Source organism: Physcomitrium patens, chromosome 12, assembly GCF_059467195.1.
Source record: "Physcomitrium patens ecotype Gransden chromosome 12, ASM5946719v1, whole genome shotgun sequence".
Taxonomy (NCBI): Eukaryota; Viridiplantae; Streptophyta; class Bryopsida; order Funariales; family Funariaceae; genus Physcomitrium; species Physcomitrium patens.
The window spans coordinates 9,078,818-9,098,812 of NC_143421.1; positions in this window are offsets into that span (position 1 = coordinate 9,078,818).

Sequence of the window (19,995 nt, forward strand, 5' to 3'; positions counted from 1 at the left end):
TAAATGGTCCCAATCTTCGATAGTCCAACTTATCACATAGTCGCTTGGTCTTGATATTTTGTCAAAGAAGCCATGCTTTATCTCCAATTTTGAAAGTAGGTGCTTGATTCTGAAATCTATCTACAGATGCCTTGTAGGATTCTTCAGCTGATTATAATTGAAGCTTCAACGTATTTTGAAGCTCTGATAGTTGTTTCGCAAATCCTTCAGCTGCTGGATTGTTATTTGTTGACGGACTCAATAAATCAAGCTTCGGATGATATCCATAGTTGGAAAAGAATGGTGTGTATTGAGTTGACACATGGAGGGTGTTGTTATATACAAACTCGGCTAGCGTCAGATATGTGGTCCAATCGTCTTGCTAATAGTTGATACTCCATCGTAAGTATTGTTCCAAGACTTGGTTCACCCGTTCCGTTTGGCCGTCAATTTGAGGATGAAAAGCCGAAGAAAGCTTGATATCCACCTTCAGTATCTCAAAGAGAGATCTCCAAAACTTTAATACGAACTGAGTTCCTCGATCTGATATGATATCATCTGGTAGTCCATGATATTGATACACATTATCGAGAAAAAGCCTTGCTGTGACTTCACTGGACGATGTCTTCTTGCAAGGAATAAAGTGTGCCATCTTTGTAAGCCGATCTATCACGACAAAGATGCTGTCAAATGAGTTCGATGATGGAAGGTCCGTGATGAAGTCTATGGAAACTGAAGACCATGGTCGACATGGAATTGGTAATGGCTGTAGGAGTCCATAAGGGTGATGCCGAGGATTCTTGGATCTTGAACAGATGTCGCAGGAGAGGACAAAATCTTTCACATCCTTCCACATTTTGAGCCATCAAAAATCTCGAGAAATAAGCTCCAAGGTCTTGTTGAATCTAAAATGTCTCGCAATTAGAAAATCATGGCGAGATTGAAGAACTCGGAGTCGTGCTGGTCTTTTTGGAATATACAACCACTCTTCAAAGTATAAAAGATCTTCCTCCACCTTGAATTTATCGTCATTGGCACGCTGCTTGATATCAATGGCTACTGAATCTTTAATGGTCACGGCACGTACATGATTCAAGAAGTCAGCATCAATTGACACAATAGTAGCGCAAAGCCAAAATTGCTCTGGCTTCAATTACGTCGTACATTGTTGATCAAACGTTGCTTCTGCAGCCTTTGGTACAAGATACAATCTCCTCGATAAGGCAGTAGATAGTCCTTGCTGCTTTCGAGGTTGATAAGTGATAACAAAATCCAACCTAGATAGCAACATACTCCACCGAGCTTGACGTCGATTTAGAACTCGAGCCGACATGAAATACTCCAAATTCTTGTGATCTGTGTATATGGTCACTGGGTGTGCAGCTCCTTCAAGAAAATGATGCCATTCTTGGAAAGAATCCATTATAGCAAGAAGTTCCTTATCGTGGATCTCATAATTGATTTCAGCAGCAAAGAACTTTCGAGAATAGAATGCAACCGGATAGAGCTTCTTGTCTTCTCCCATTTCTGAAAGTACAGCTCCCAAAGCAAAATCCGAAGCATTAGTTTCTAAATAAAAGACCTTTGTAAAGTCTGGATGTACCAAGATTAGAGCCATAGTAAATGTAATTTTTAGGTCTTGAAATGCCTTTTCCACTAGAGGTCCCCATTCCAGCTTATCCTTGCATGTCAATCGAGTGACTGGAGCAGCAACTTGAGAGTAATTCTTGATGAAGATCCGATAGAAGTTGGCAAAGCCAAGAAAGCATTGTACGTCTCTCACCGTCTTTGGAACCTCCCAGGACATGATTGCTTCCACCTTCTTGGGGTCCATCTTCAAGCCTTCCGTAGTCGCAACGAACCCCAAAAACTCCATCTCTATTTGGTGAAATAAACACTTCTTCAATTTGGCATATAGTCCTCGCTCGTGTAGTTTCTCCAAGATCAAACAAACGTGCTTTTCATGCTCTTCCTCATTTTTGGAGAATATCAAAATATCATCCAAATAGATGACAACAAAATCGTCAAGGTACTCTCGGAAAATATCATTCATCATATGTTGAAAGGCCGTTAGAGCATTGATAAGACCAAAGGGCATGACATTATACTCAAAATGGCCATACCTTGTACGGAATGCTGTCTTCCACTCATTTCCTTCCTTGATTCATACGAGGTTGTAAGCTCCCCTTAGATCAATTTTTGTAAAAATCCTTGCACGTCTAAGTTATTCTAAGACACCAGAAATCAAGGGTAACAGGTAATGATTCTTCTTTGTTATCTTGTTGAGGCCTCGATAGTCTACGCACATCCGCAATGACCCATCTTTCTTCTTCACAAATAAGATGGGTGCTTCAGCTGACGATTTTGAATGACGGATGAAGTTCTTGGCTAGATTCTCGTTGATGTACTTCCGCAATTCTGCCAACTCCATCTGCGATAGATTGTAGATTGGGGCAAAAGGCGGTTGTGCTCCTTCCTATAAGTCTATGGCGCAATCATATGGTCTGTGTTCCAGTAGCATGTCAGCATTTTTTTTTTGAAACACGTCTTTAAAATCCTTATATTGCTTCGATATAATTGTTGTCAAGATCTTCTTCCCGGTAGTTGGAGCCGCATAAATGACAAACAGTGTGCCTTCCTTGGACGATCTTACAAACGCTCTTGCTTCAATAAATAAGGATTTTTCTATTCGAGATTTTCTACTAGGCTTGCTCTTGGGTGCTTTTATAGGAAAGGTCATCTTCCGCAACTTCCAATCTATGGATGGGTTATGCTTTTCCAACCAGGAAAGATCAAGAATAATAGGATTTGATGGGATTCTAATAATATTGAAAATAATATGACTACTATGGCCCTTAAACGTCACTTCTATAGGTTCTGATTCATGGGTGATACTACCAGACAATAAAGGTCGCCCATCTATGACCTCAATGTGAACAGGTTTGAATTTTTGTACTAAAGGGATCTTATGATACTTCGCAAATTCTTCGTCTGAGAAACAAGCAGATGCTCCTGAATCTAATAATGCTAAGGTTCTCAATTTCTGAGGGCCAATAAGCAAATGGATTGTAAAACAAAGGGCAGGTTGAGCGGAAAGAAAGGAACTTGGTTGTTGTTACGATATTTCATTGTCCAGCCGCAGGGTTCCTATTGTGGCTGGGCATCCTCGTTTTTCTGAATAAATGTGCCCCTAGTCTTGACAATACGCCGATTTTGCTTCTTGGGATAGTTTCCAACTTTGTAGCCTTCTTCACCGCAATACAAGCATAGACCTTCTTCCATACGCCGCTTTTTTTCTTTTAGAGTAAGGGATTTGACACGTACCACATCAATTTGCATGTCTTCTACCTCTGAATGTGAATTCACGTTGCTTGCTGACATAGTTGGGGCGTGGCGAATCATATGTTGTCTTGAACGTTGGTCTTGGCGGCTTTGAAATAGGCGGTTATCGCACTTCACAGCTTGGCTAATAGCTTTGTTCAGCGTTTGTGGATGAGGAAGAGTTAACAGCAAATTCTTCACATCGTCCCTTAAACCCCAATAGAATTGACTCATCAACGCTTCTTTGTCCCAATTGATGTCGCATGCTAATTGCCTGAAGTCCGATGCATAGACTGATGTAGAGCGCATCCCTTGTCGTAGTGATCGAATCTTTGTTGTAGGCCATCGAACCTTGTCGTGTTCACCAAATGCTTCCGCAAACGCCTCCAAAAAGGTTTCAAAGTTGTTTAGTATGGACGATCGTTTCTCAAACAAAGGAGCAAACCATGATATAGCTTGTCCTGTAAGTAAGGTTCCAACAAGCCCAACACGTGACTCCTCCGTTGGATAGCGTTCGGGCTATAAAACTGTTATCAACCTGATTTGGTTGACAAATCCTCGAAACTTGGAATGCGTACCATCGAACTTATTCAGAAGATTAACTCAAGGCTCCTTATGTTGTAGAACCAGCGGTGCTTGTCGAACCTGAGGCAAAGTTGCTTCTCCAAGTACAAAAGTTTGAGGCTGGTGCAACTTAGATTGTGCCATCCCAGATGCTCCATCATTATGAAGCCTTGCCACGACTCCTTCAATCTCTGCAATTCTTTGCGATAACGTAGCGAGGGCATTCATGATAGCATCCAACTTGGACTCCAAACTTTTCGTCATACTAATGTCTTGGCCCCCGGCCATTCTAAGAGAAGGACAGAAATGACTTTACAAGAAGATAATATTGATTTAGAGGAGGGTACTCCGCAACCTCTAAAATGCCTTAAGAGCTTCAAGAAAAGGGGTAATCTACTCTCTCCAAGAAGAATAAGACTCCAATATTATAACAAAAGAAATATCAGTTTAGAGGAGGGTAATCCGCAACCTCTAAAATGCTAGTACACTTCCAAGCAGAGGGGTAATCCATACTCTAACAAAGAAGAAACTAGCTTTGATATCTGAGGTGAGTGCAGTCTCAACAAACTGTCACGGACACAGAAATATCAACTCGAGATCTAATAAGAAGTTCAAGAAGAACTGGCAAGAACTAGATTAATCAGATGAGAACAACACCAAAGAGGTGAGCTAGAGCTCCAAGAGATGTGTTGTCGAGACTGAAGAACTCTTCAACCTCGATTCCAATATATACTCCTATTTAGGAAGCTTTTCAAGCAACTTCTATCAACTAGGAAGCTTCTAGAAGGTTCTAGAAACTTATCTCTAGAAGGTTCTAAGGACTATGTCCCTAATATCTTCTACCAACTAAGAAGCTTCTAGAAGGTTCCAGAGACTTGCTTCTAGAAGGTTCTAAAAACTTGTCTCTAGAAGGTTCTAAAAACTTGTCTCTAGAAGGTTCTAAAAACTTGTCTCTAGAAGGTTCTAAGGATTATGTCCCTAACAAGACCACCTTTATAACCAAATCCAAGGAATTTTTTTTCTACAAGTATGATAAGGATAAGGATTAGTATGCTCCAGAATTTTGATGGAAGAATATCAAAATTTTAAAGGTTTTTGTAATAAATCAAGTTCTATCTAAGGTTGCATCCTTTCCAATATCTTGATGGATTTATTCAAGTTAGATTTATAGGTGTACTTTTATTAGAAAGTACTCTTTTTTGGTATATATCTTTAATAGAAAAAGATTCACAACACTTTTATGATTTGAATTCATTCTTAAAAGTGTTTACAGCCACATTCAAAAAATTGATAAAAAAAGAACAGCAAAAAATAAGCTCTTATCTTTACAGCAAGGATCACGGTCAGCCATCATATATGCTCCTGAATTTCAAAACTTTGCTAGCCACGTGGATTGAAATGACAAAGTCCTTATCAATCAATTTTAATATGGATTGAGGAATAATGTCAAAGACTTGTTATTGACAATGCCAAAGATAAAATATTTGGAATAATTTATTGCTCAAGCCATTGCGTATGACAATTGATTATTTGAAAGACGTCAAGAACAAAGATATGGCTGGAGAAGAACAAATCAAATAATGATGGTAGGTTTTAAATCCTTGACAAAGCATGAAAAGAATTGACGACATTAAGAGGGCTTATGCTTATATTATAGAGAAATTAAACATATTGCTCAATACTATCCAAAGAAACAACGCAATTATAAAATAAAAAGCACAATTGCCAAAAAAGATAATGTATCAAAAAATAAGTTGTTTTAATTACAATAAGGACCATGCGGCTGGAATCATGGACAACATCTAGTAAAAGTCTTATTCTCTCTCATCTTATCTTTTTTTTATAATAGAAATCTATTTAGAATCAAAAAATTACAAAGACTTAGTCTTGTTGGATTTAAGAGCCTTGGCATGTTTTATAGATGAAGACTTTATCAAGAAATAAGATATATTCTTAATTAAGAAAATCAAACTTGTGCATTTAGAAATAATAGATGGACCTTCATTGTCTTCTAAAGATGTTACATATGAAACTATTCCTGTAAAAGTAGCAACTAGTGATCATAATAGTTTATTAATATTTAATGTGATTAAGTTTCCTTCTAATCTAATTATTTTAGGATTATCATGATTAAAAAGATATAATCCTTAAATAGACTAGATTTCTTGCAATCTTGATTTTCCTAATAGTTTAGTTTCAAGGTCCTACTACACAAGAAGAAATCCATAAATTTAGTACATCCAAACCCTTATTAGTAGGTACAAGAGCTTTCATGCATGCCTCAAATGAAGGGCCATCTTTTACTATATATGCCATATCCATTGCTGGTGGTGAGAAGATATAAAGTAGTATTCCTAGCTAGTATTAATATTTTTAGGAAAGTTTTGAAAAAAAGAAGGAAAATATTCTTCCAAAGCATTCTCCTTATGATTGTTCTATTGATCTTTAAGAAGGAATTCAACCACCATTTGGACCAATCTATAGCCTATTATAAAATGAATTGGCTGCATTCAAAGAGTACATTAATGAGAACTTTGCTAAGAACTTTATACACCATTTTAAATCTCTAGTCGATATACCTATTTTATTTGTGAAGAAAAAAGATGGATCTTTACAGATGTGTGGATTATTGAAGACTTAATAAGATCGCCATCTAGAATAGGTATTTTTTATCTTTGATTTTAGAACTTCTTCATCAACTAAATTAAACAAAGTTCTATACAACAATAGATCTATAAGGAACATATAACTTGGTTTGCATCAAAAAAAGAGATGAATGAAAGATTGTTTTTCAAACTAGATATGGACATTTTGAATATAATGTCATGTCTTTTGGAATCATGAATGTACTAATTCCTTTTCAACATTTAATGAATGATGTCTTTTGTGAGTTTTTTGATGATTTTATCATCTATTATTTAGATTATATTTTAATCTATTCTAAGAATAAAAAAGAGCATAAAGTTCATATGCATCATATGTTATAAAAATTAAAAGATGTAGGATTATATGTGAAGATGAAAAAGTGTGTATTCCAAACTACTCAAGTTGACTTTATGGAGTACATTATTTCCAATGAAGGCCTTATGATGGATCCAAAGAAAGTCCAAACTATTATAGATTGAAAGATCCTAAGAATAATAAGAGATGTACAATACTTTTTGGGCTTTGCCAATTATTACCAAACCTTTATCAAGAATTTTTTTCAAGTTGTAGCTCCATTTACATGTTTAACTTATAAAGACAAACTTGAGAGAAATAAAGAAGCCAAAGCATCCTTTCTTGCTTTGATGAAAGAATTTATTTGTGCACTAACTTTGTATTGCGTTGACTTTTCTAAGACATTCTTTATGGAAAAAAATGCATCAAAATTTGCTTTGGATGTAATATTGTCACAAATGAAAATAAATGACAAATTCCATCTAGTACCATTTTATTCCAAAAAAATTTCAGTAACCAAGATTCACTATAAGATCTATCACAAAGAACTTCTTGTAATTATGGATTCATTTCAAGAATAGTATCATTATCTAAAAGGCGCTTTAAGCCAAGTCATAATATATACAGATCACAAGAACCTTGAGTATTTTATGTCAATATATATTTTAAATTATTGCCAAGCTCGTTGGAGCATGTCATTATCAAGATTTGATTTCAAGATGACATATCAACTTAGAAAATAATAAGGTTTATCAAATGCTCTTTTTAGACACTCTTATCTTGATTTTTGATTTGATCTTTGTCAAAAGTTTTTAATTAAGTATGTCTTTTGATCTTTTTATTCATGATATGAAGAATCTTTCTTCTAAGTCTTATGTTGCTTCAAAGTTTGAGTTCAAAAACAACATACTCTACTTTGAAAGATCCCTATATATTCTAGAAAGAAAAATATATTTACGTATTATTCAAGTATGTTACAACTTTTTAGCAATAGGACATTTTGGATACAACAAGACTTTAGAGCTTATATCAAGAGATTTTTGGTGTTGCAAATGTGGTAAAAGACTTTGTCTAGTCATGTGACATTTGTTCAAGATCAAAAACTCCTTATCATCGATTCTATAGACTTTTCCAAATATTGTTTGTACCTAAACAACCATGGTTTTCAATTTCTATGGATTTTATTATAGATCTTCCAAATTCAAGTTCATATGATTCTATATTTATAATCGTAGATTGCTTCATCAAAATAACATATTTTATACTATGTATAAAATATATTTCAGGTAAAGAAATAGCTAAACTTTTTATTGACAATATCTATTGCTATCATAGATGGCTAAAGGATATTATATCAGATAGGGGACTCAATTTGTATCAAGATTTTAGAAAATCCTATTCAAGATTTTAAAAGTAGATATAAAGCTCTCTTCAACTTTTCATCTTCAAATTGATAGACAAATGGAAGGCATGAATCAAGTTCTAAAGTAATATTTGAAGTGTAGTATCAATTCTCATCAAAATGATTGAACAACTCTTTTCCTATTGGTAGAATTTCCATACAATAATTTGATATATTCTTCTACTCAACAAATATCTTTCTTTGTCAATTATGGTTATCATCTATGACTTGATACTTTTGACTTTTCAAAAATTGATAATCATGCGATGAAAGACTATCAAAGAGTCAATTATCACATTCAATGGTTGAAGCAATAAATTACTCAGATGAATCTGCTCTTAGCATTGTCAATAATAAATCTTTGATATTATCTTTTAATCCATATAAAAATTGATTGATAAAGGCTTTGTCATTTGAATTCATGTTGTCTTGTTGTGAGATAACTTTATGATAAAAATATAATAAAAAATAATTTTTTAATTAATATCTAATTATTTTGATTCAATAATAATTCAAGATATTTAAATATAATTTTTATAAATATTCCTTATTTAACTTTCTTACTTAATGACTAATAGAATAAAAGTCGATTAGTAATTTTATATTCTAGAGTATAAAAATTCTTTTACTACCTTAGAAAGGCCATAAATTAATAAAATAATATTAGAAGAGATAAATAATTAGCATGGTTGATACTAGGATTAAATTAAAGATAGGGTTGAAAAAAAATTCCTAGAGTAGATTAGATTGATACTCGGGAATCAACCGTTCATTGGAGAGGGTCAAAAATAGACCTCCAACCATTAAAATGATGGCCTAAGTCAAAGTTAGGAAGTATTTGAAGATTGATAATTAGCATTGATGAGTTAGTCCAAATTGACTCATTAATTATTTTAAGATAAAAAGATACATTTAAAATGGTTAGAACCACAATATATAGTAAATAGTATAGAAATCTTTAGACAAATAGAAAATTAGAGTATTAGTTGTAGAATTAGAGTCTTAGTAAATCTTAAAGATAATAATCTTAGTTGATTTATTATTTATTTATTTATTATTAAATATTGAGGGATATTTACTAAGGTTATTATTTATATTGTCCTTCTATTTATACATATTATTCATAATAAAAACTATAAATATTTGTTAGTAGCTAGAAGAAGTATGAGAAAGAACCTCATGTCTTTTTAGTTAGTTATATAGAAAGTAGAATTTATAGTAGATTTAAATTGATTTTATTACTATAAAAATAATTAAGATAGGAAATTATAGCCTTCAACTAATACTAATATTATAGAACTATTAAAGAATTTTTTAGAATTTTTTAAAGAATTTTTAGAGCAATTTCTAAGACTTTGATAAAAATGAGTTTTATCACTTTGGAAGCTATTATGAAGAAATGGAGAAAGACTTGAAGGCCACTAATGGCTCATAGGCTGAATAGATGTTTTTAAATACCATGGTGAAGTCAAAAATATAAATTTATGGATTTTACTAATAGAAAATAGGAAGACAAGCAGCTAGTGTAGTCCTTGTTAGAGGGGAGGTTCTCAAGTCCCATATGGATTGTAGCACCTTGAAGGTAGTTAAGAAGATAAGACTAAGGCCTCATGGCTTCTCTTAGGAACCAATATATACTACTTATGAGCCTTAGTGAGGCTCGAACTCTTGATCTCTTAAACAAATTACCTTTGAGATAAAATTATTTATTTAATTTTTATTTATCTACTTATTATTTTAAAACCTTCATAATTTACTAATAATAACTTGAATTTATATGTTTCTTATATCATTGAAAAGTTGAAAAAATTCTTTCTAAAAATATTTTTTATTTTTACTATTTATTTTTTATTAGATAAAAACTCAATAAATAAATTGTGACTAGTTTTGTAGTATACAATTACTTGATTGCACTTATTTTACTTATTTTTTTGTATTTTTTTCCTTTTTCTTTCTTTTTCATACTTCCATTATACACCACTAATAATAAAAAAAAATTAATTGAAGCTATCTTGTAATTTGGATTGAGGAGTGAAATTTACATTCATAAAACCTCTTATTGAGTAAAAAAAGACTTATTTCTATCAAAAAGATTTTTAATTTTATAAGAATCTAAGCACATTACTTAATATTTTTTTAAAAAACAAAGCAATAACAAAATAAGAAGCATAGTTACCAAAAAAAACAATGTATCAAAAAATGAGCTTTTGTAGCTATGATAAAGATTGTGCACCTAAAATCTTGTGTAATACCTTGTAAAGGTCCTATTCATTCTTCAAATCCCTCATCTTATTTCACAATAGAAGTTTATTCAGGATCAAAAAATTACAAAGTCTTAGCTTTATTAGATTTAATAGCCTCAATATGTTTTTTAGATAAAGATTTTATTAAAAAAGAAAAAACATTTGAAGTCAAGAAAACTAAACTCGTACATATAAAAGTCATAGATAGTCATGTGCTATCTTTTCGAGCTGTTATCTATAAAGTTGTTTTTTTAGATGTAAAAATTAAAGATTATAATAGCGTAATAATATTTAATGTGATAAGATCTTCATTCAATTTGATTATTTTAAGATTATTTTGTTATAAAAGTATAATCTTTAAATAGATTAGATTTCTTGTAACTTTAATTTTTCTTGTAGTTTGATATAAAATTCTATTAGTTAAATAAAAATACATAAGTCTAATACATCCAAATAATTATTGGTAGATTTGAAACCTTTTATTATTATTGTAAAAAAAAAAATCATCTTTTGTTATATATGCTACATTTATTTGTGATGGTGGAAAGACATCAAGTTGTATTCCTATCCATTATCAAGATTTCCAAGATGTTTTTGAAAAGAAGAATCCAAATATTCTTCCAAAGCATTGACCTGATGATTGTTCAATTGATTTCTAAGAAGAAAATCAACCACCATTTGGACTAATTTATAACTATTGCAAAATGAGTTAAGTGTATTAAAAGAATATATTGATGAAAATTTGATTAAGAACTTCATATCTCAATTAAAATTTCCAATAGGAGCTCCTATCTTATTTGTCAAGAAAAAGAATGGATCTTTGTTGATGTGCATAGACTATTAGGGACTTAATAAGATCACCTTCAAAAATAGATATTTTTATCTCTAATTTCTAAACTTATCAATTAATTCAATTAAATAAAGATCTATACAAATATAGATCTATAAGGACCATATCACTTGGTCTACATGAAAGAAAGAAATGAATGAAATACTACTTTTAAAACTAGATATGGACATTTTGAATATAATATCATATCTTTTGGACTCACAAATATATCAACTACTTTTTCAATATCTTATGAACAATATTTTTTATCAGTTTTTTTGATGATTTTATTGTCTATTATTTAGACAATATTTTAATCTAATCTAAAAACAAAAAAAATATGAATTTCATGTTTTTTATATGACACAAAAATTTAGAGATGCAAGATTGTATGCTAAGATAAAAAAGTGTATATTTTACATTAGTGAAGTTGATTTCTCAAGATATATCATTTTCAACAAAGGACTAATGATGGATCTAAAGAAGGTCTAAATTATCATAGATTGGAAGATTCTAAAAACAATCAAAGTTATATAATATTTTTTGGAATTTTTCCATTATTACAAAATCTTCATTAAGATTTTTTTTCAAATTGTAGTTCTCCTTATACATCTAGCATGTAAAGATAAACTTGAATAGAGCAAAGAAGCTAAAGCATTTTTTGAAGACTTGATGACATTATTTATTTTGCACCAATTTTATATCAAGTTAATTTTTCAAGGTATTTTTTTATAGAAACAAATACATCAGACATTGCTATAGGTATTTTTTTTATTACAAATAGGAGTATATGATAAGTTCCATCCAATAGCTATTCATTCTAAGAAAATTAATAGTTGAGATTAACTATGAAATCCATGACAAAGAACTTATGATTGTAGATTCATTTAAAAAATGGCATCATTATCTAAAAGGTACTTCTAATCTAATCACTATTGTCATGATATAATATAGCTAATGAATGAAAGAATAAAAAAAATGTTATATTATAGAAGATCTTATTTTAAAATATTATAGAAAATATCTTACAAAATAGATAATAGTCAAAAAAATATAAAATTAAAGGATACTATTACTCCCTTTTTACAAAATAGGCTTCTATTTATTCTGTAGGACCATAAATAAGGCAAAACTAAGTAGATTAGGAAATAAAATGATATAGATATGTATAGGAGAGAATTAAAAGTAAAATTTTAGCAAAAATTACCTCAAGAAGCCAAGAATTGATATCCAAAAAGGACCAATTGTCAACTTGAATTGAAATCAGACCTCAAGGCATAAAACCATATACCTATAGTGACTCCAGGATTTTTTTGCAGATTTAAGAATAAGATTTGATAGTTGACTTGATAAGGTTTCTTTAGACGTTGATTTTGATTGATTTGAGTATGTAATGACTTTGTTAAAGCTTAGCAAAGTCACCATTGTTTTAGGTGATTCTAAAATTTGTGAAATAAAAAAGATATTATGTTTTGGAGTATTTTGTAAATTTGGTAGTAAATATATAATTTAAATTTTGAGAACTTATGTGAATAGTTATTTGAAATATATGCTATAAATTTGAGCTTGATCAAATGATTGAATCAAAGGTTATTGAATTTTAAGTAGGTTGAAATCTCAGAAATTAGACTTTGATGGACAATTAGGATTTTTAAGATCTTCAGCAATCTATTAATTGGATTGGAGTGAAATTTATATATAAAGGTAATAGAATTGATTTATTATAAATATGTGAATGTTAAAAATAATTGAATGGTATGAAAAAGAAATATTAGTACTAGAAGACCGCCATCAAGATTGAAGAAAGAAGCTAGCCAACTTCTAAGCAGATTTTGATATTTTTCTTTTATTTGCTAGATGTCCAATGCATTTTTAAATAAGACTTCATATAATATAACATTGTATATATGAATCTGTCACGGCCATAATCATGTAAGCTAATAATTACATATAGAAATAGGTAGAAGTAAGTAAAAGTAGATAAAAGTAAATTAATTCTATAATATTTAATATAGAAGCTTCCTAGAAACTTCCTAGATGCTGCTTTGACTTCATAGGTGTCTTTAATTGACTTTTTGGATTAGAAACGTGGTCAACAAGTTGGCCATGTGCCACACATGTTGTTAGCTTGAAGATCAAGCTAACTATGTGGCTCACACGTAGAAAAACTTACCTTGTAAGTCAAGGCATGTGTCCTACAAAGTCAACACATATTGGAGGTCCTATAGAACGTCGCCACGTAGCTCCTAGTTAGATAGTATATATAGAGACAAGAATGAAGGCTTCTTCACTCTTGTCAACTCCTTTCTTGCTTCTAGTCCAGGTTCAAGAGTCTTTAGTTTCTTGTCTTGTGGCAATAGCCATTCCAGTTTCCTTTTAATATACCTACTTGTTTATATTTTGACTTATTATATCGAGATAGCCTTTTTGTATATTTTCCCTCATCGAGTCTTTGTCCTTGATAGATTGACAAGAGTACACTTACAATATCAGAGCTTTGTTTTTCTTGAGTGAGAGTGGATTACCCCTTTCTCTTGACAAGACATAAGCGTATTAGAAGTTTGCGGATTACCCACTTCTAAACTGATATTGTTCTTAGTATCTTCTTTGTTATCAAGTCTTTCTTTTCTTTTGTCTTGAGCAGTATCAAACAAATTTTTCTTAGTGTCATTATGACAGAGCTTGTTGAAATGAAGAGTGCAATGGTACAAATGCAAGAGCAAATGAGGGAGTTAATGCTTGCGATGCATCAACTCAATTCACCAACACATGAAAGAACAAGAATAGCAAAAAGTGGAGATATAGAGATGATCGGAGCTGCTTCAACATCTACAACAAATCACGTTCCTTCTCCAATTGTACAACACCCTGTAAGCACTAGAGAACCAAGAATTGCCTTACCCGAGAAATTTGATGGTGTGAGATCTAAGTTTCGAGGGTTCATCAATCAAGTACAATTGGCAATTGAACTTCAACCGCAAAGCTATCCAACTCCAGGATCACAAGTCATGTTTATTGGCACTCTACTTTCTGGTTTTGCATTATCATGGTTTTCGTCTTTTCTTGAACAACGAAATCCAATATTGGACAATTTGGAAGCTTTTTTGGCGGAGTTTCGATCTATGTATGGTGAACACGATGCAACTCGTGTTGCAACAAATAAGATCCAAATTCTGCGACAAGGAAATCGCTCAGTAACAGTGTATGCTTCACAATTTTGACAACTTGTAATTGACATCAAGTGGGATGATGCTGCACTCATTAGTCAATTTCTTTATGGATTGCAATACGAAGTAAAGAAATTGATGCTCAACTTACCTGATCCTCAAACTTTGAGTCAAGCAATCGATTTTACGGTAAAATGTGATAATCGACTTTTTGAATTTCGATCTGAGAATCATTCACGGGAACCTCAACGTTATTACTCAATGGCAACATCAACATCTTTGCCAAACGTACATTCGGAAGTAAAAGACATGCAAATTGACGTGGTACGTTTTAAACCTCTAATTGAGCAAAAAAAGATTCGTCGTCGTCAAGAAGGATTATGTTTATATTGCGGAGAACCTAAGCACACTACTCAACATTGTCCAAAGAAACGACGCAACTATAAAATGAGGGGTACGACGGTCAAAGAAGACAACATGTCGGGAAACGGATTCGTCCAGCTACAATAGGGACCGTGCAGCTGGAACCTTGTACAATTCCTAATGAAGGTCCTATCCTCTCCTCAGAACCCTCTCCTTGTTTTATAATAGACTTATATTTAGGACCTAAGAATTACAAAGCCTCTGCTTTATTAGATTCGGGAGCCTCAGCATGTTTTTTAGATGAACAATTTGTTAAAAGTCGTAAAATATCCTTTGTACAGAAACCTAAACCAGTACATGTAGAAGTCATAGATGGTCGTCCCTTGTCTTCTGGAGATGTCACTCATGAAACTCATCCTATAAAAGTAACAATAGACGGTCATGATAGCTACATAGCTTTTAACATAATTAAATCCCCGTCCAATCCAGTTATTTTAGGTTTATCCTGGCTAGAAAAATATTACCCTCGAATAGATTGGAATTCGCATAAACTTGACTTTTCCCAGAGCGTTATTAATAGTTCTACTAACCAAGTAAAAAATTATAAGTCTAGTATAGTAAAACCCGCACTGATAGGTGCAAAAGCATTTATACACGCAGCAAAAGAAGGATCAACTTTTGCTATTTATGCTGCACCTATTTCTGAAAACGTAAAGACTTCAAGTGGCATTCCAAGTCAATATCAGGAGTATCAAGACGTTTTTGAGAAAAAGAATGCAGATATTCTTCCTGAGCATCGTCCATATGATTGTTCAATCGACCTCAAGGAAGGAACTCAGCCACCATTTGGACCAATTTACAGTTTATCGCAAGATGAGATGGCTGAACTCAAGACATATATTGACGAGAATTTAGCGAAGAATTTCATACGCCATTCAAAATCTCCAGCAGGAGCTCCAATTCTATTCATAAAGAAAAAAGATGGATCTTTACGAATGTGTGTTGATTATCGAGGACTCAACAAGATCACAATCAAGAACAGGTATCCATTACCTTTGATATCAGGACTCCTTGACCAGTTGAATCAAGCTAAGATCTAAGAGGAGCATATAATCTAGTACGGATCAAAGAAGGAGATGAATGGAAGACTGCGTTTCGAACCAGGTATGGACATTTCGAATATAATGTCATGCCCTTTGGACTCACGAATGCACCAGCTACTTTTCAACATCTCATGAATGATGTATTTCGTGAATTCTTAGACAATTTTGTCGTCTGCTATCTAGACGATATCCTGATCTATTCTAAGAACGACGAAGAATATGAAATACATGTTCGTCAAGTATTACAAAAACTTAGAGATGCAGGATTGTACGCGAAGATGGAAAAGTGTGTATTTCACACTACTCAAGTTGACTTTTTAGGATACATCATTTCAAATGATGGTCTCATGATGGATTCTAAGAAAGTCCAAACAATCATGGATTGGAAGATTCCAAGGACAGTAAGAGATGTCCAATGTTTCTTGGGATTTGCCAATTACTATCGGATCTTCATCAAAGATTTCTCACGAGTTGCAGCTCCACTTACACGCTTGACTAGTAAAGATAAATTTCAATGGAATCAAGAAGCGGAAGCAGCATTTGAAGCTTTGAAGACATCGTTTGTTTCTGCACCAGTCTTATATCGTGTTGACTTTTCCAAGGCATTTTTTATGGAAACAGATGCATCAGATTTTGCCTTGGGTGCAGTTTTATCACAAATGGGAACAGATGACAAACTTCATCCGATAGCTTTTCATTCAAGAAAATTCTCAGCAGTCGAGATCAATTATGAGATCCACGATAAAGAACTTCTTGTGATCGTGGATTCCTTTCAAGAATGGCGTCATTATCTAGAAGGCGCTTCTAGTCCAGTCACTGTGTATACAGATCACAAGAACCTCGAGTATTTCATGTCAGCACGCGTGTTGAATCGGCGTCAAGCTCATTGGAGTATGTCTTTGTCAAGATTCGAGTTCATTATCACTTATCGGCCAGGAAAATAACAAGGTTTATCCGATGCCCTATCTAGATGTTCTTATTTTGCACCAAAAGAAGGAGATGCAGCTTTTGAGCAACAAAGAACGGTCCTCTTGAAACTGGAGCAATTTCATCTCCGAGCAATGAAATCAACATTGACTGTTGATTCAATTTTTCTCAAGCAAATCCAGTCCAGTATGTCCTCAGACCCTCTTGTTTATGATATCAAGAATAATTCTTCCAAGTCTCATGATCCTTCTAAGTTCGAGTTCAAGAATAATCTATTATATTTTGAAGGACGCCTATATGTTCCAGAAGGAGAAGCACGTTTACGTGTTCTTCAAGCACGTCATGACTTTCCAGCAGCAGGGCACTTTGGATATAATAAGACTTTGGAACTCATATCAAGAGATTTTTGGTGGCCACAAATGTGGAAGTCAGTCAAAGACTTTGTACAATCATGTGATATTTGTTCAAGATCAAAAATTCCTCGTCATCGACCTTACGGACTTCTTCAGCCATTACCTATACTAGAACAACCATGGTCTTCTGTTTCTATGGATTTCATCACAGATCTTCCAAGCTCAAGATCTTATGATTCTATATTTGTGATAGTAGATCGTTTCACCAAGATGGCACATTTTGTGCCATGTACAAAATCTATCACAGGTGAAGAAACAGCTAAGCTTTTCATTGATAATATCTATCGCTATCATGGATTACCTAAAGATATCATATCAGATAGGGGAACTCAATTTGTGTCAAGATTTTGGAGGACCCTTTTCAAGATTTTAAAAGTGGACATAAAGCTATCTTCGGCTTTCCATCCTCAAACTGATGGACAAACAGAGCGAGTAAACCAAGTCTTGGAGCAATATTTAAGGTGTACTATCAACTACCAACAAGATGATTGGACAACCCTTCTGCCATTGGCAGAGTTTGCTTATAATAATACGGTACATTCTTCCATGCAACAAACACCTTTCTTTGCCAATTATGGCTATCATCCACGACTTGATACTTTTGATTTTTCAAAAGTTGATAATCCTGCAGCAGAAGATATGGCAAATCGGTTGTCAGAGTTACATGCAATAATGAAGACGCAATTGAAGGAAGCTCAAGAACGACAAAAGATAAATACAGATCTATATCGTAAGGAGCAACCACAACTCAATGTGGGTGATAAGGTATGGCTACTTCGTCGCAATATCAAGACTACTCGACCTTGTGACAAGTTGGACTATCGTAGGCTTGGCCCCTTTTCTGTTTCTGAACAGATCAACCCAGTTGCATATCGGTTACATCTATCGGAGTCAATGAAGATCCATCCTGTATTCCACGTGTCTCTTCTTGAACCATATAAGACAGTGGATATACAAGAAAGAAAACAAATGCCACCGCCTCCTATAGAAGTAGATAATAATGAAGAATTTGAGGTGGAAGAGATATTAGACTCAAGGCGGCGCCGAAATAAGCTGGAATATCTTGTTCATTGGCGCGGATATGATATTAGTGAACGCACATGGGAGCCATCTAGGAATCTAGCAAATGCATCAGCTAAAGTCAAAGTTTTTCATCAACGACATCCATCGAAACCAAGATCAAAATCTCTCTTATAAAAGAGACAAGATTGAGGCAAGATAACATTCAATTTCCTATCCTTGTTTGTAACTTCTTTACATTTGTGACGCTAATTAGATGGAGAGCCAACAACCAGCGGATTCAACTCAAGAACCTTCGTTTGTTGACCTGCCGGACGAGACATTACGATTGTCACAACCTTCAAGACGATGCAATCGAGATGAACATCTTCAAGAACGATATGTTCTTCCTCGAATAGATGGTGAGATACAACGCATTCAGTATCACGATTTGGGAAGGGACTCCCGATGTTTGGTGATTTTGCTAGAGGTAGGAACAACTCCTGATGGTGTTCCAAATATTCTATTCGAAGGAAGTTACGAAGGCCTCAACAATGATCAAATAACTGGGTAGTCTTCCCGCCCTGGTATGGGACACTACCGATGGTTGAGAGGCCCTATCAATCATCTTCGAAGAGAACAGAGATCAGAGTATGTGGCGAATACAATTCGTCGCATCATAGATTTCTTCAACATATGATGACCGCTCCTCGTGGAACTCGTCTCTAGAAGGGGGGGTAATGTCATGGCCATAATCATGTAAGCTAATAATTACATATAGAAATAGGTAGAAGTAAGTAAAAGTAGATAAAAGTAAATTAATTCTATAATATTTAATATAGAAGCTTCCTAGAAACTTCCTAGATGCTGCTTTGACTTCATAGGTGTCTTTAATTGACTTTTTGGATTAGAAACGTGGTCAACAAGTTGGCCATGTGCCACACATGTTGTTAGCTTGAAGATCAAGCTAACTATGTGGCTCACACGTAGAAAAACTTACCTTGTAAGTCAAGGCATGTGTCCTACAAAGTCAACACATATTGGAGGTCCTATAGAACGTCGCCACGTAGCTCCTAGTTAGATAGTATATATAGAGACAAGAATGAAGGCTTCTTCACTCTTGTCAACTCCTTTCTTGCTTCTAGTCCAGGTTCAAGAGTCTTTAGTTTCTTGTCTTGTGGCAATAGCCATTCCAGTTTCCTTTTAATATACCTACTTGTTTATATTTTGACTTATTATATCGAGATAGCCTTTTTGTATATTTTCCCTCATCGAGTCTTTGTCCTTGACAGAATCACAAGTATTCCAAGTGATTCATATCAATAAATATTTTGAATAATTTCTAAGTTTATTAAATCATGTTTATATTTAGATTTGATTTCAAGATAACTTATCAACTCAAAAAATAATAAGATTTATCAAATGCTCTTTCTAGATATTCTTATCTTATACCAAAAAAAAAGATACAGCTTTTGATTAATAAAATAAAATTTTCTTAAAGCCAAAGTATTTTCACCTTCAAGAAATAAAATCAATATTGACTAATAATTCAATTTTTTTTAAGTAAATTTAATCAAGTATTTTTTTTGATCATCTTGTTCAAGGTATCAAAAATCATTCTTTTAAGTCTCATGATACTTCAAAGTTTGAGTTTAAAAATAATTTATTCTATTTAGAAGAAAAATTATATATTTCAAAAGACAAAGCATGATTATGTTTTTTTTAAGCTCCTCATGACTTTCTAG